The 12,203-nt window shown below is 40.0% G+C and overlaps 1 long non-coding RNA gene across 1 annotated transcript; it reads left to right on the forward strand.

Annotated features, from left to right (window-relative positions):
• The first annotated feature begins 1,119 nt into the window (after window positions 1–1,119).
• Window positions 1,120–11,633, forward strand: LOC120502418. The gene is made up of 3 exons (XR_005627525.1): window positions 1,120–1,195; window positions 7,362–7,437; window positions 11,259–11,633. It is a non-coding gene; the product is annotated as an uncharacterized LOC120502418 (long non-coding RNA).
• The last annotated feature ends 570 nt before the right edge of the window (window positions 11,634–12,203 follow it).

Raw genomic sequence — 12,203 nt, forward strand, 5'->3', positions numbered from 1 at the left:
CACTTTGCAACATTCTTGAAGACTATTATCATGATCAGGCAGAATTAATCTTGTAAGTTTTTAGGGATTTTTTTTCTGGGAGCACATTTTTAAATACCTTATGTTCAGGATGCTCCACTAGCTTGAGGTACTGACAGTTTGCTTGTTTTTTCCTTCAAGGATTATAAAAATGGAGAATATAATTTCAGAGGATTGATTGATTGATCTCTTTATATCATTGGTGATATAAAGAGACATAATCTTAACCTCCTTGACTTTCTTCCTCCTTCTGACCATTGCTGCAAAAATAAATAGTGATGATCCTCCCTAGGAAGCAGCAGAAGTCTTGGATACCTTTCCCTCCATTTGATAAACAACCTGTGAATGATATTCCTCTCTTCATGGCACCACTCATCATGTTTATTTCAATTAAACTATTGCTTGTTTGTCTGAGAAAGCCATCATGGATATAACCAACTTTATTAAAAAGGCTATCTTGTGTATGTAATTGTATATTTTCTGCACTGTAGTTTGGAGTACTCCTGCCCTGGGTAACAATGCCTTGTTAGGATTTGTAGAGCAGAGGATATTTCTTGCAGCTTAGAATGGAACAGTAAATCTAAGCTTCAAAAGCACCTAATGAATGAAGGCCACACTTCACAGAATTTGAGTGCTTCTGTACTTGCTTGCCTTTGAAAATTACAGCCCAAACACAACACTAAATGCAGCTGTCAGAGATTTTGAGACATTTTACAGAAAATACATTTTCATGCTCTTTCTGTCAGCACTTATCATGTCAGAAGAAGAGGCATATTGTCTTCTACAGCAGTTGTTATTCCAATATTCCTTTTTCATGATAAAATCAATTGGAACTGTTTAGGCAACAGACAGCATGCTCTCATCATGTCATTTCTAGAAGTCTGTGGGAATTCCTGTAAAGCAAAAAACCACTACGTGGCCTGCTAAGCAAAAAGAGCATGAGTGCCTTTCTCTGGATATCTGTCTGTATGTCTGTGTCTGTGCATATCTGCAGGGTGTTATTGCCACTGTGGATCTAATTTAACTGAAAAAAAAAAGAAACAATGACTTAGAATTTCTCCTCAGAATGCTTCAATCTCAAATTCCATTGTGTTTATTCCTAGGAACAGTCACTCTTTCCTGCTGTTGAGATGCCAGGATCACAGCTACAATGGAATATGAAGAGAAGCAGTGAAAGGTAAAATCAGGCTGCTTGTAAAGGATTGATATGGCAAATTATATAACCATTTTTAGACTCAAGTGGATATTTAGTTTCTTCATCAGACATAGATGGATGTTAGAATGAAGCTCTATTCTGAAATGCTCTATTGAGTCATTATCTCAAAACTAAAAATGACTCAGTGCAATAGAGAAGGCTACAAAGTCTTCTGCTACACAGCACTCTGCAGCCTGAACCAAGTTACAATCCTAAGCTGCACATGGAGAGCTGCTCTGTGTGTTTGTCACCCAGAATTGTGTTTGTCAATTGCAGAATTGTGTCATTTGTGAAGTGTTTTCTTGGCTCTGCTTCTTAACTGCCCAGCTGTGTAGAGTTCTGCAAGACTCCTAGAGGTAAAAGCAAAGGCAGATGAGGTAAACAGGCAAGAAAGGCAGCAGAAGGAAGACAGTAGCTGCCTCAAAAAACCTTTACCTCAGAGGCCATCATCCTGAACTACCCAGGGAATATGCTCTGCTCACATTCTGTGCTGGAAAAGCTTTCAAATTTTAAAGGAGAGAAACAAGGGAAACTGAGGAAAATTTTGAAATGCTAAGTACTTGGGATGCTTCCTGTGCCATTATAATAGGTGCATTTCTAATGGATTCTTATGGTAAATTATTATACAGTCATACAACCACAGGATATACTTGATTGCAAATCTGGCCTCTGTACTTTAAGAATCATTTCTATAGGGAAGAAGATGAGTAGAGGAAAAGAGCAAGACACTGGCATGGAAATTAGGTCTGGGCTCAGCTTTACATAATTCCAGCTGTAAATCTTTGAGAACATCACTGGTGGTCAATTCTACAAGAACATTCACCAGTGTGAAAGAGTAACTTCTTCTCACCTAGATAAAAGTAACAGGCTTTGGTTGAACACCCAGCATCTTTTGCATGTGGCAAGCCAAGAACTGGAGGTTCAGTAGCTGACAGAGACCCAGGAGTACTGGAGCTTAGAGCAGTCTGGGATGAAACAATAAGAGTATGTGTATTGACAGCACTGGTCACAGCCTCCCCCTCCCTCACAATTGGCACCATTTAGTAGGATGTGTTTCCTATCACTTGATGGGGGAGTCTCTGTGTGTATACCTCCAATTTCTGTGAATCAGCATCTCAGCTGGATCAATTTGTGTCCAAAAAAGTTGTTTTCATGATAAAAAAAAAGTCTCCATTAATAACTTAATAGCCTGTTGATTAAAACACTCAGCCTGTGACCTGGGATCTCATCTGGTTCAAATCTGAGAGCAGATCTTTCCTATGTCAAATGGGGAAATTGTCTTCTATTTCTCCTGTAGAAGTTATCTCACTCAATACAAATTTTTGAAATAGTCTTTAGGCAAGAAAAAGAGAACTGCTGCTGTGGACACAGTTCTGGAGTGCTGTGATTTCTATTCCTCCTCCCAGCAGGTACTTCAGTATTTTATGAGAAGCTGGAAAAACTTAAGCAGTCTAAACGTCTAATTCAGAGGGCAGTGACTGGAGACCTTAGCTGGGGGATGGCAGGACCCAACTTTAATCTTTCTTCTTTAAATGATTTGGAGTAAGGATGTGAAAGCAATTCTTCCATTTACAGGTACTTCCTCTTGCTCTCTGATTTTTGAGTGAAGGTCAATAGAGAGGCCTAATGCCTGAGGGTGGAAATTTCAGAAATGTTAAAGGAAGGAAGTCCAACACAGTTCTTTTAAGCAGATAAACAGCTACATAGCAACTGATTTTAGAAGCTCCTAGTGGTACTATGGTACTGAAATCTGGGCCCTACAATACAGAAACTTTATTGTTCTCATAACTTTAGGTTCTGTAAATTCAGAGGCTGTGCTGGAACCTTTTTCTTTCCCCTCCACAGTGAGATTCTGCATTGTTACAATCAGATAATCATTCCTATTCAGAAAATCATTCCTACTTGAAAACTTACCTGGTGGAGATCCTTATCGAAGCCTCAATACACTCTTTAATGCAATAAAATGATCAGCAATGCCTAATGCTTAGTGTGGTAGTCCTGGGCTGGCAGTCTTGAGATACTGGATGCTGAAAGTTGATGGAGTCACGGCTTGTGTGTGACTGTGCTGAAACTGTTTTCTCAGGTACAATAGATAATTAAGTAAGATAGATGTAGTGCTTAAATTGTAAATAATCTTCTCACATACATCTTGGTCCAAAAGATTGAATGTGGATTTTTGAGTGGAACTGTTCTTATTCCATTCCCAGAAAACTCATCTACTGTTTTTGAGCCAACAATGTGATATTACTTTCTCCTGCAATTCTTGCCCCATTTAGCATAAAAATTATATGAAGAATAACAGTACAAGTAACTGTAATATAGCTTTCAGAACTGCATAAAAGTAATTACTAGGAAATTGTGATCCTTCTTTTCCTCCAAAACCTTATATAGTGCTAAATAGTGTGTACTGCAGTGCTTTTGAAAGTCATCACTTCAGAATGGGATTATTCCATTAAAACAAACTCAGGAAATGGGTTTATTCACTGTCTGGGTTATATAAATAAGGATAAAGTCTTCATTTTCCTTAGGACATTTCACAAGCACTAAATAGGTAAAACAAAAATTACTAAGCCTATCTATGGAAATATTTACCAAGTCAAATATGCTATTGTTAACTACATTCAGCACTTAAAAGGTAAGCAGGTAGATGTGTCTATGGTTCTTATCTTGCCTTACAACTGCTATCGAGATTTATGTTTACTGTGGGCATGCTCCTAATGCCTGTATTTATATCAACACCATTTACATGCTTTTAGTAATCTTGTTCAGAGCTTCTAGTCACCAGAACTATACTTGTGATTCTCTATGCTTTAGAAATATCCTGAATTTAGTGGATCTACCTTAATAAGCACCTTAGTATTCAACTATGAAAAATATGTGTAGACATTTACAGCTTTTAGTCTTCTTTACTGCCTTGCCCATGAAGAAACCTTGTAAGGGGGACCACTTCTTAAAGGTATAAAAGAAAATGTAAATGCAAAATGTCATTTGAGAATCTTTAATTGCATCAGGATAATGCCATTATGTGAACTGTGAACTGAACATAAGGAGAGCTACAGCTCATGTTTGTGTGATGCTTGTCTCAAAGAAAATATTTACAGAAAGAGATAGGGCAGGGTGCTGAATTTGGTGAGTCTGAAATTAATGACAGTAAACAGGATAAGCATTCACTCTGAAAGTTCATGCTTTATAGATAATTTTTCTGAAATAACTAAAGGAAAAGAGGAATAGGAAAACAAGGGAGCTCTGCCAGTCTCCTTTGTAGGAGTAAACAGGATTAGGTATAATGAGATTATCAAGTAATTCTGTGTGGCAACATCCACATAAATCAACAGACAAGGGGGAGGGAGGGAGATGGATTCTGCAGTAACTGTTAATAGCAGCAATGTACCAGCCATAAGAATAAGGCTCCCCACTCCCTTGCCCCTCCTCCCAACAAGGAGGACTATAATTAAAACTGTAACCAAGTTACAGTTTTAGTTAGAGGTTTAGTTTAGTATATACAGTTTTAGTTACAATTTTAGTTGTAGGACTATAATTAAAACTGTAACCAAGCATGGCATCTGATAGCAAGAGTTTTTCTGTCAAGCAGTCAGTGTGTTCAAGCAAGTCAGTGTGTTCTTGTTCAAGCAAGACAACAGGACAAAAATGTTCCCATGCTGATCTTTTCCACGAGCCACCGTTTGCTTTCTTCTTAATTCTCTGGAAGCATCATTAAAGATATACAAGCCACCAAAACCAGGGTAAATGTGGTTTTTGTCTGTTGCCACAGAAACAGCTCCATAATTAGGAGACGATAACCCAACCTGGTAGAATATCCTCTTTATTAGTGACATTCTACCTGTATCAGAATCAAGCTTGTCATAACCTCTGGAGGAATATAACCCCGCTGTCATTCCTGTTACCAAAGTCTTATTTGATCTCTGTTTTCCCTTTTCCTGTGCTGTCACTGGTGTACTCAGAGTTCATCAGATTTCCTGTGCTATTTAAAGAACTTCTTGGGCTGGTGCATTATTTTAAGCCTGCCTCTGTATGCTTTAAAATACCAACAGGAAGCATTTACCCTACACACATAGTTAGTGTACATTGCTCAGTTCATACAGAGAGACCAATTTGGCACATTTCATATATATACAGGATAAGGTATGAAACCAGAGGATTCTGGACCACATAACATTTTCATTTTCTGCCCACTCTTCAAATATACTTTCCATATTAGGGAACCCTACCACAACTGCTTGGGAGGGTCTCTGAATACAAATTGGGAAGTGGAATGTGTGTCATGCTGAAAAAAGTTGTGTTGTAGCAGAGGCTGTAGTTATGACTAAGGAGAATGAGAAAATTGGGGCTTCTCATAGCAACTGGCAGTGAAAGCAGAACTGTGCTGTGCCAGCATGTTTTGGGTCCACCACTTGCAGAGTTATTTCACCCACGTGAATCAGAGATCTTCTACTATGCGTGCTCTGCTTCAGCTCAGTTAGAAAAATACTCATATCAGGGCCCTCAAAATTATTTATCCCTAGGTAATTTTCATATTCTCTCTTTTCTCCTGGTGAGTCCAAACAAATAGAATGTCACCTTATTTGAAAGTTTTATGAAAGCTATTTTTTCCTATCAAGTAGGAAAAAATATGGCTTATTATTTATCTGATTAATTTGCAGGGAAAGGTTCTAAGGTTTCTTGCAAAAGCCAGCAGGACTCCTTACTGCTAAGAGTCCTGGATCAGAGGCTGCCACTTTTGAGAAAGAGGAGTAACCTGCATGCACAGGATTTCTTTCAAGCATGACTGTAGGACGATATAGGCCAGGTGTTTAACAAACACATGTGGTATGAACACACTGCATATGAAAGAAAATCTATTTAATACTTACTCATTGTTGTAGTGAAATTTGCCCTTTTATATTTTTTGGGTCTACAATATTTAAAATGAAAAGCAAATAATAGGTCAGCTAAATCCAAACCAGGTTGTTGGCAACTGGGTTCCAGAGATGGAAAGATGCCAAGGAAAGCTGATTCCTGAGTGTAAAAACAAGTATCAGGAACAATGAAACAATTTTTCTCAGTTATTCCTCTTGCGTAGGAGGCATGTAGCTCTATAGATCCAAAATCCTCCTGCAAATATTAGTGCTGTCATGTGTGTTAATTCCTCCACAGCTTGCAAGAACAGCGACATCCAAAGATAAGCTGGAAGTGATCTCTTCCCCACTAGCATCCTTTTGCATGTGCAAAGGCAACTTTCTTGCCTTGAGCTTTGACAACCACAAATCCACAGATGCTCTCCAGGCTAACATATATGGAATATCACAATGGCTAACGTTGGAAGTGACCTCTAGAGGTCATCTGTCAAACTCCCCTGCTCAAACAGGTCACCAGTTGCCTAGGACCATGTAGAGTTACATGGAACATGTAGACTATTAGAGTCTTTGAGGCTGGAGACTCTACCCCCTCTCCAGGGAACCTGTTTCTGTGCTCAGTGAACCTTACAGTAAAAAATGAAAGTGTATCCTGCTGTCCAGAGAGAGCCTCCTGTACTTCAGTTTGTGCTGATATCCTCTCAGCCTGTTACACAGCACCTCTGGAAAGAGCCTGGCTTTGGCTCACAGATTCCCTTCAGGTTTTATACATGTTGATGTGATCTCTCCACATGTTGATGTGATCGCTCCATGAGCTTTCCCGTCTCCATGCTGAACATTCCCAGCCCTATCAGCCTGTCCTAATAGGGGCAATGCTCTAATACATTAGTTATCTTAGTGGTGCTTCTCTGGACTCTCCAGGACTTCTGCACAAGGCTTTTTATTTCCAGCAATACCAAAGAGCACCCTGTGGGGTCATTAAAATTCTGTTTGCCATCACAAACATGCTGAAAGAGTTAGGGTTTGTAGAATTCCCTCTTACTTATAGTGGAAGGAAAGTTTACAGTGAATTCCAGTTCCTGAGGCAGTGGTCTGCTCTCCAGCACTGCAGACAGTAGTGCTCTCCACATGCAGGACCTTCCTGTCATGAAGGCGTGCTGGCTGTGAGCAATGACTCCCAGAACATTCTCCATAACCTTACCAGACACTGAAGTGAGACTGAGAGGCCTGTAGTTTTCTGGGTCATCCTTCTTGCCCTTTCAAAAGCTCATTCTCTTGCCTTGCTTTTTGTTTAGGATTAATCTCTTCCCGCCTCCTAGCAACCATTTGCTATTATAAATCCAGCCAAGACAGCCTGTAAACATCCGCTGTGTAAGTACCTAATGCAAGAGGAGTTAATGAACTGTTCGTAAGTACTGTTCCCTCTAGCTAGCACAGCCTGAGATCTGCACCACACATGCCTCTGTCAGCACTCTCAGGAATGAGATCTTGAGATTATCAGCAAACACAGCAACTGATAACTCGTGCTTGAGTAACTAGGGAGAAATATGCTCTTCCCTTGACATTCCAAATCCAGATGGACTTGCTGAGGACTCTATGAATGCCTTACAGGGCTGCTAAGGTGCTAACAGAAATATGTTCATCCATGTAACCAGAGTAGCTGCATTTGGTACTTATTTATTCAAGGATCCCTCTACCATCAGGGGAGATATGGAGAGCAATTTAAATACAAATCTGAGTTGGTCATTAGGGCTGTCCCTTTCAACTCTGTGAGTTAAAACAGCTGGACTTCTGACTTGAACATCTCAGCATCTGAAACTAGGTAGAATGAACCTGGCTGTATCACAGGAATCCCCTTTTTTTTCACCTGTATCATTATCTCTGTGTATGAATAAGCAAAGGATTTCCAACCAGGTTGGTGTCATCTGACATTTTCTCTGCATAATTTGAGGACCTGAACTGCCCTGAGCATCTCCAAGATGCGCCTCTATACAATCATTGAACTACAGAATAGTTCGAGTTGGAAAGAACCTGGAAGATCATATAGTTCCAAGCCAAATAATCATTGAACCACAGAATAGTTTGGGTTGGAAAGGACCTTAAAGATCATATAGTTCCAATGGTTGCCTCGGGCAACCACTATGTAATGTAAAACTGTGATCAATGTAGATGTTACTGAAATGTGAACATTTCCATTACACAGTTTATTTAGCTCCTCTAACATTCTAGCCATCTGGGTTTGCAGGACACAGATATCTACTCTGTTTATTTTATTGATGAAGTAAAGTCATTCATCTTGTAAAAACTGTCTGCCAAATCAGTTCTTCACACTCTTTCTAGTAACAGAAAGTTTAGCAAAAATATTAGTTTAAGAGATTCCTGCCTCTTGCCCCACAGCATGGTCCAAATTTCTTTTGATTGTGACTGCCTGTGCAATCACGTTATAAGGTAGATCAATGAACAATTAATTTTAAAAAGAACCCTTCAAAACCTGAAGATTTCTTACACTTAAGATTGTATTTAAGAAAGCATATGCCACTGTAATAAATAATGAGGTTGTTGTGTGGAAAAATCTGTTATAATTTTCAGTTGGATTCAGATCAGGTTTACTCATTGGCTTTGGCAAGTGAACACCCAGGTCACACAAAGAGCACTGTAAGTAATGTATAATACAGTAAATTGCATGTGGAATACTCCAGAGAGCTCAGACAGGAAAGGTGGGATTCACCTCACTTCACATTACACCTCTGCAACAAGGATCTCTGCTCATTTACAGATAATGGCGAGAAACAGCCTTTTAAAAAGGTGATTAATTTCCGATGATAAGATGAATTGTGCTCTGCTAAGTGCCTGTTTCTCACCACTGATTGTAAGGAAGTGTGCAGTCACTAGCTCAGTTGTGGACATCTGTGTTACTGACAGCTATGAATTCCTCCCTGCCTTTCCTGGCAGAGACAAGTCACACTCTTGTGTGTGCGTGCACATGCCTACACACATACACACACAATTAATTCCAAGATAACATACAGGTATGTATGTGTTAGTTCCCATGTATAAGCCCTTTCTGCTCTGATTTCCTGCCATTTCTCTTCATAAAGTGCTCATGATATGTCTTACAAATCATATGGGTTCTTCAAAGCTGAGAAGAAAGGCAACAGATCAGGCTTCCACCTCTTGTCCAAGTCCTCCAACTTCACACCTGCTCACAAATAGCAGCTCTCAACTGCCAGCAACAGCTCTCTCCTTGCAATCAGTTACTGGGACTGGCTAGGCACAAAATCAAGGCAGCAACAAGTATTTGAATTAGCATAAAAGACAGACAGTCCTTGGATATCCATGCTGCAATAGGGAGTTTAAGCACTCCTCCTTGTTAGCTCTATTAAATGATGTAAGGATGTACAAACTCCAAATGTCCAGTGTTCTCCTTTAACTGAGAGGAAATTTTAAGTTAAAGAAGTTAGCTAATAACCATGTGGTGAGTGAGAGGTTGTTTGCTGTGGGTACTGTTTGCTGTGTGTTCTCCTTGCACAAATGTTCATATCTCCACTATGCACTAGTAGTTGGTAGTGAACTAACTTCCCTTTCCTATGCCTTGGGAATCCACTCATTTCAGACATTTAAACAGATGGAGGTTCTAGGACTGAGCCATCCTTGGTACCTAGAGGTATCTCTTCAATCTGCATTATTCAGCCTGAACTTTTCTGTGGCTCCTCTCTCAGCCTGGAGGCACTAAATGTGTTGGACCTGCAAGAGTGGATGGCATGAGAAAAACTTCCACTAGTTTCATAAGCAGAAGTGAAAACTATTAGGATCTCCAGCATGTGGCTATTTCTGGGCACACCCAGGTTCTTCCTACATGGATTCAGAAATATAAGGGATGAAATAAAATTTTGACCCCCTTCCTGCTCTTTTCTATCTGTTTGGCCTAAAGTCAAGTTCTGAAGTACACAATATACTGTGTCATTGCTTGTCAGAAAGCTTTCCTGCCAGAGTAATTTGCAAACTCAAATTATGCATCACAACACCATTGCAAGGTAGAAAGGAAATTAAAAAGCTGGCAAAAATCAACACTTGTTGCAGCAATTTCATGTGGGTCAGAGCTTACCTTTGGGTCTAGGTATTTTAAATTATGGGTCAAAGCAACACTGAGGTAGAGGATAGGTTCTCCATACTCCCATCAGTGTGAATGGGAAGGGAGGCTACTCAATATTTATGCATTCCCTAACTTTGATTGTGTCACTCCTCAGTCTCAAAAAGCCAAACTCTTAAAGTCTTTAAAGCAGTAGAATAGTGACTTGTAAGGTCTCAAAAGCACCTACATCTCCACTGCCCATCTAAAATCCCAGAGATACAATCTGACTTTAGATATCTACATACGTGGCCTTAAATATGGCCCATGTAATAAAAATCCCACAGACTGTGATTCTCCATGTCCTGAAAAAACACCCTGCCTCCAGAACTGGTTCTTATCCCTTCTACAGCATCCCACTGTCTCCCTGCAATGTCTGCAGACACCGTGGCACCATTTGGGCAATCTCTAGTGGTCGTCTTCTCTGCCAGTTCAGTGTTTGTAATTTTTATTTCTTCTTGGTTTTGAAGTGGCTTGTCTGGCATGATGTTATTACAATGTTATTATTTGCTGGCCCAATGAAAGTATGATTAAAGAAAAGAATATAAACAGTCTTTGGAAAAAGATGTAATTTAAATTCTTGCTGATAAATTTAATTTCTCTGTAGACTACCACTGAGTTTAGAATTAGAGGTGGGCCTCAGTTTTAACACAGCCACAAGATAAACTCACAATAGTTCCTCTAATAGTCTTTACAACACGAGTTTAGAATTAGAGGTGGGCCTCAGTCAGTTTTAACACAGCCACAAGATGAACTCACAATAGTTCCTCTAATAGTCTTTACAACAGAATAAACTACTCACTTATTTAACCCTAACTTCCCAGAAATTGGTACATTCAGATGTCAGGGAGAACTGTGAAGTGTCAAGAAAGTGTTCAGAGCCCTGCTGCCCTGCAGTTACTACTGACTTTATCTCCTGGGAGTACCCTGGGTGATGACGCTTTCCAAAGTTATTGAGTACATCAGAGGAACAGTCAGAAAGTGCCCACTGGTAAAAATGAAGTGTAAAACATCTTTTCTTCTACTACCACTACCTCACCTGAAACTCAACTCTCTCTTTCAGTGATTGTTGGAAGCAGAAGGAAGAACTTCAAGCCCACTAAGTACAGTCTTCTGGGAACTATCAGATTTATTCATTATGAATTATTCTCAGCTGCCCTTCCTGGGAGGAGCAGGATGAAAGAACCTATAAGCTTTTTGTAATTGATTTGTGATGGGTCAGGTTCACAGAGCATAAAATAAAATAAAGAGCCTTCTATTAGGCTGAAGTAACCCAGTCAGTAGTGCAAGGAAAAGCAAACAAAGAGCTTCCCTTAGCTCAAACACTGTGGTATTCTCAGCCTATGAGCACTGACTGACTTGCTGTTATGCACATATAGCCAAGCTCTGGCCTTCCCCACGTTTGTCTTTTCAATAGCCACATCCTGGCTAGCCCGCAGTGCACAAACCCAGCACGACCACCCGGGCTGGGAGTGTGAGAATGGCAGATGCAGGAGGGAGAACAGCAGCTGTGGGCAGCATGGAAAAGCACCCTCTTCAACTGTCATAAAGTGCTGGATAAAAGATGCAGACATGGAAAGAGCTGGAATCCTCCAGGTCGAGGGCATTCTCCTCTCCCCACCAGCTTGGCTGGGAGCCACATTCCTACATTCCTGGCTCTGCCACAGAACAAGCCAGTGTTGTAGAGGCAAAGGCCAATTGCTTTGTTGTGGGTAATGTATGTCAGGACAGCTCAAACAAGAAGCCAAAGTTTTACAGTCCTTCTGCTGGCTGTATCCTGCAACCTGAATTTTACAAATTATTACTAGATTAAGTTATTCTGTAGCCTCTTTTGATACAACCCATTGAATTTAAAACTGTTTTTCTTACACTGGGAAAAATTTCCTTGGATTAGAATGTCCTTCCTTATTGAAATGTTTATGAATTGATTTAAAAATGCCACAACACTGGAACATCAATGATTTTCTGCTGGGATTACTAAAGACCCTTTTACCTTGCAAGCCAAACT

The sequence above is a fragment of the Passer montanus genome, unplaced genomic scaffold (assembly GCF_014805655.1).
Source record: "Passer montanus isolate IOZ18808 unplaced genomic scaffold, ASM1480565v1 scaffold22, whole genome shotgun sequence".
Lineage (NCBI taxonomy): Eukaryota > Metazoa > Chordata > Aves > Passeriformes > Passeridae > Passer > Passer montanus.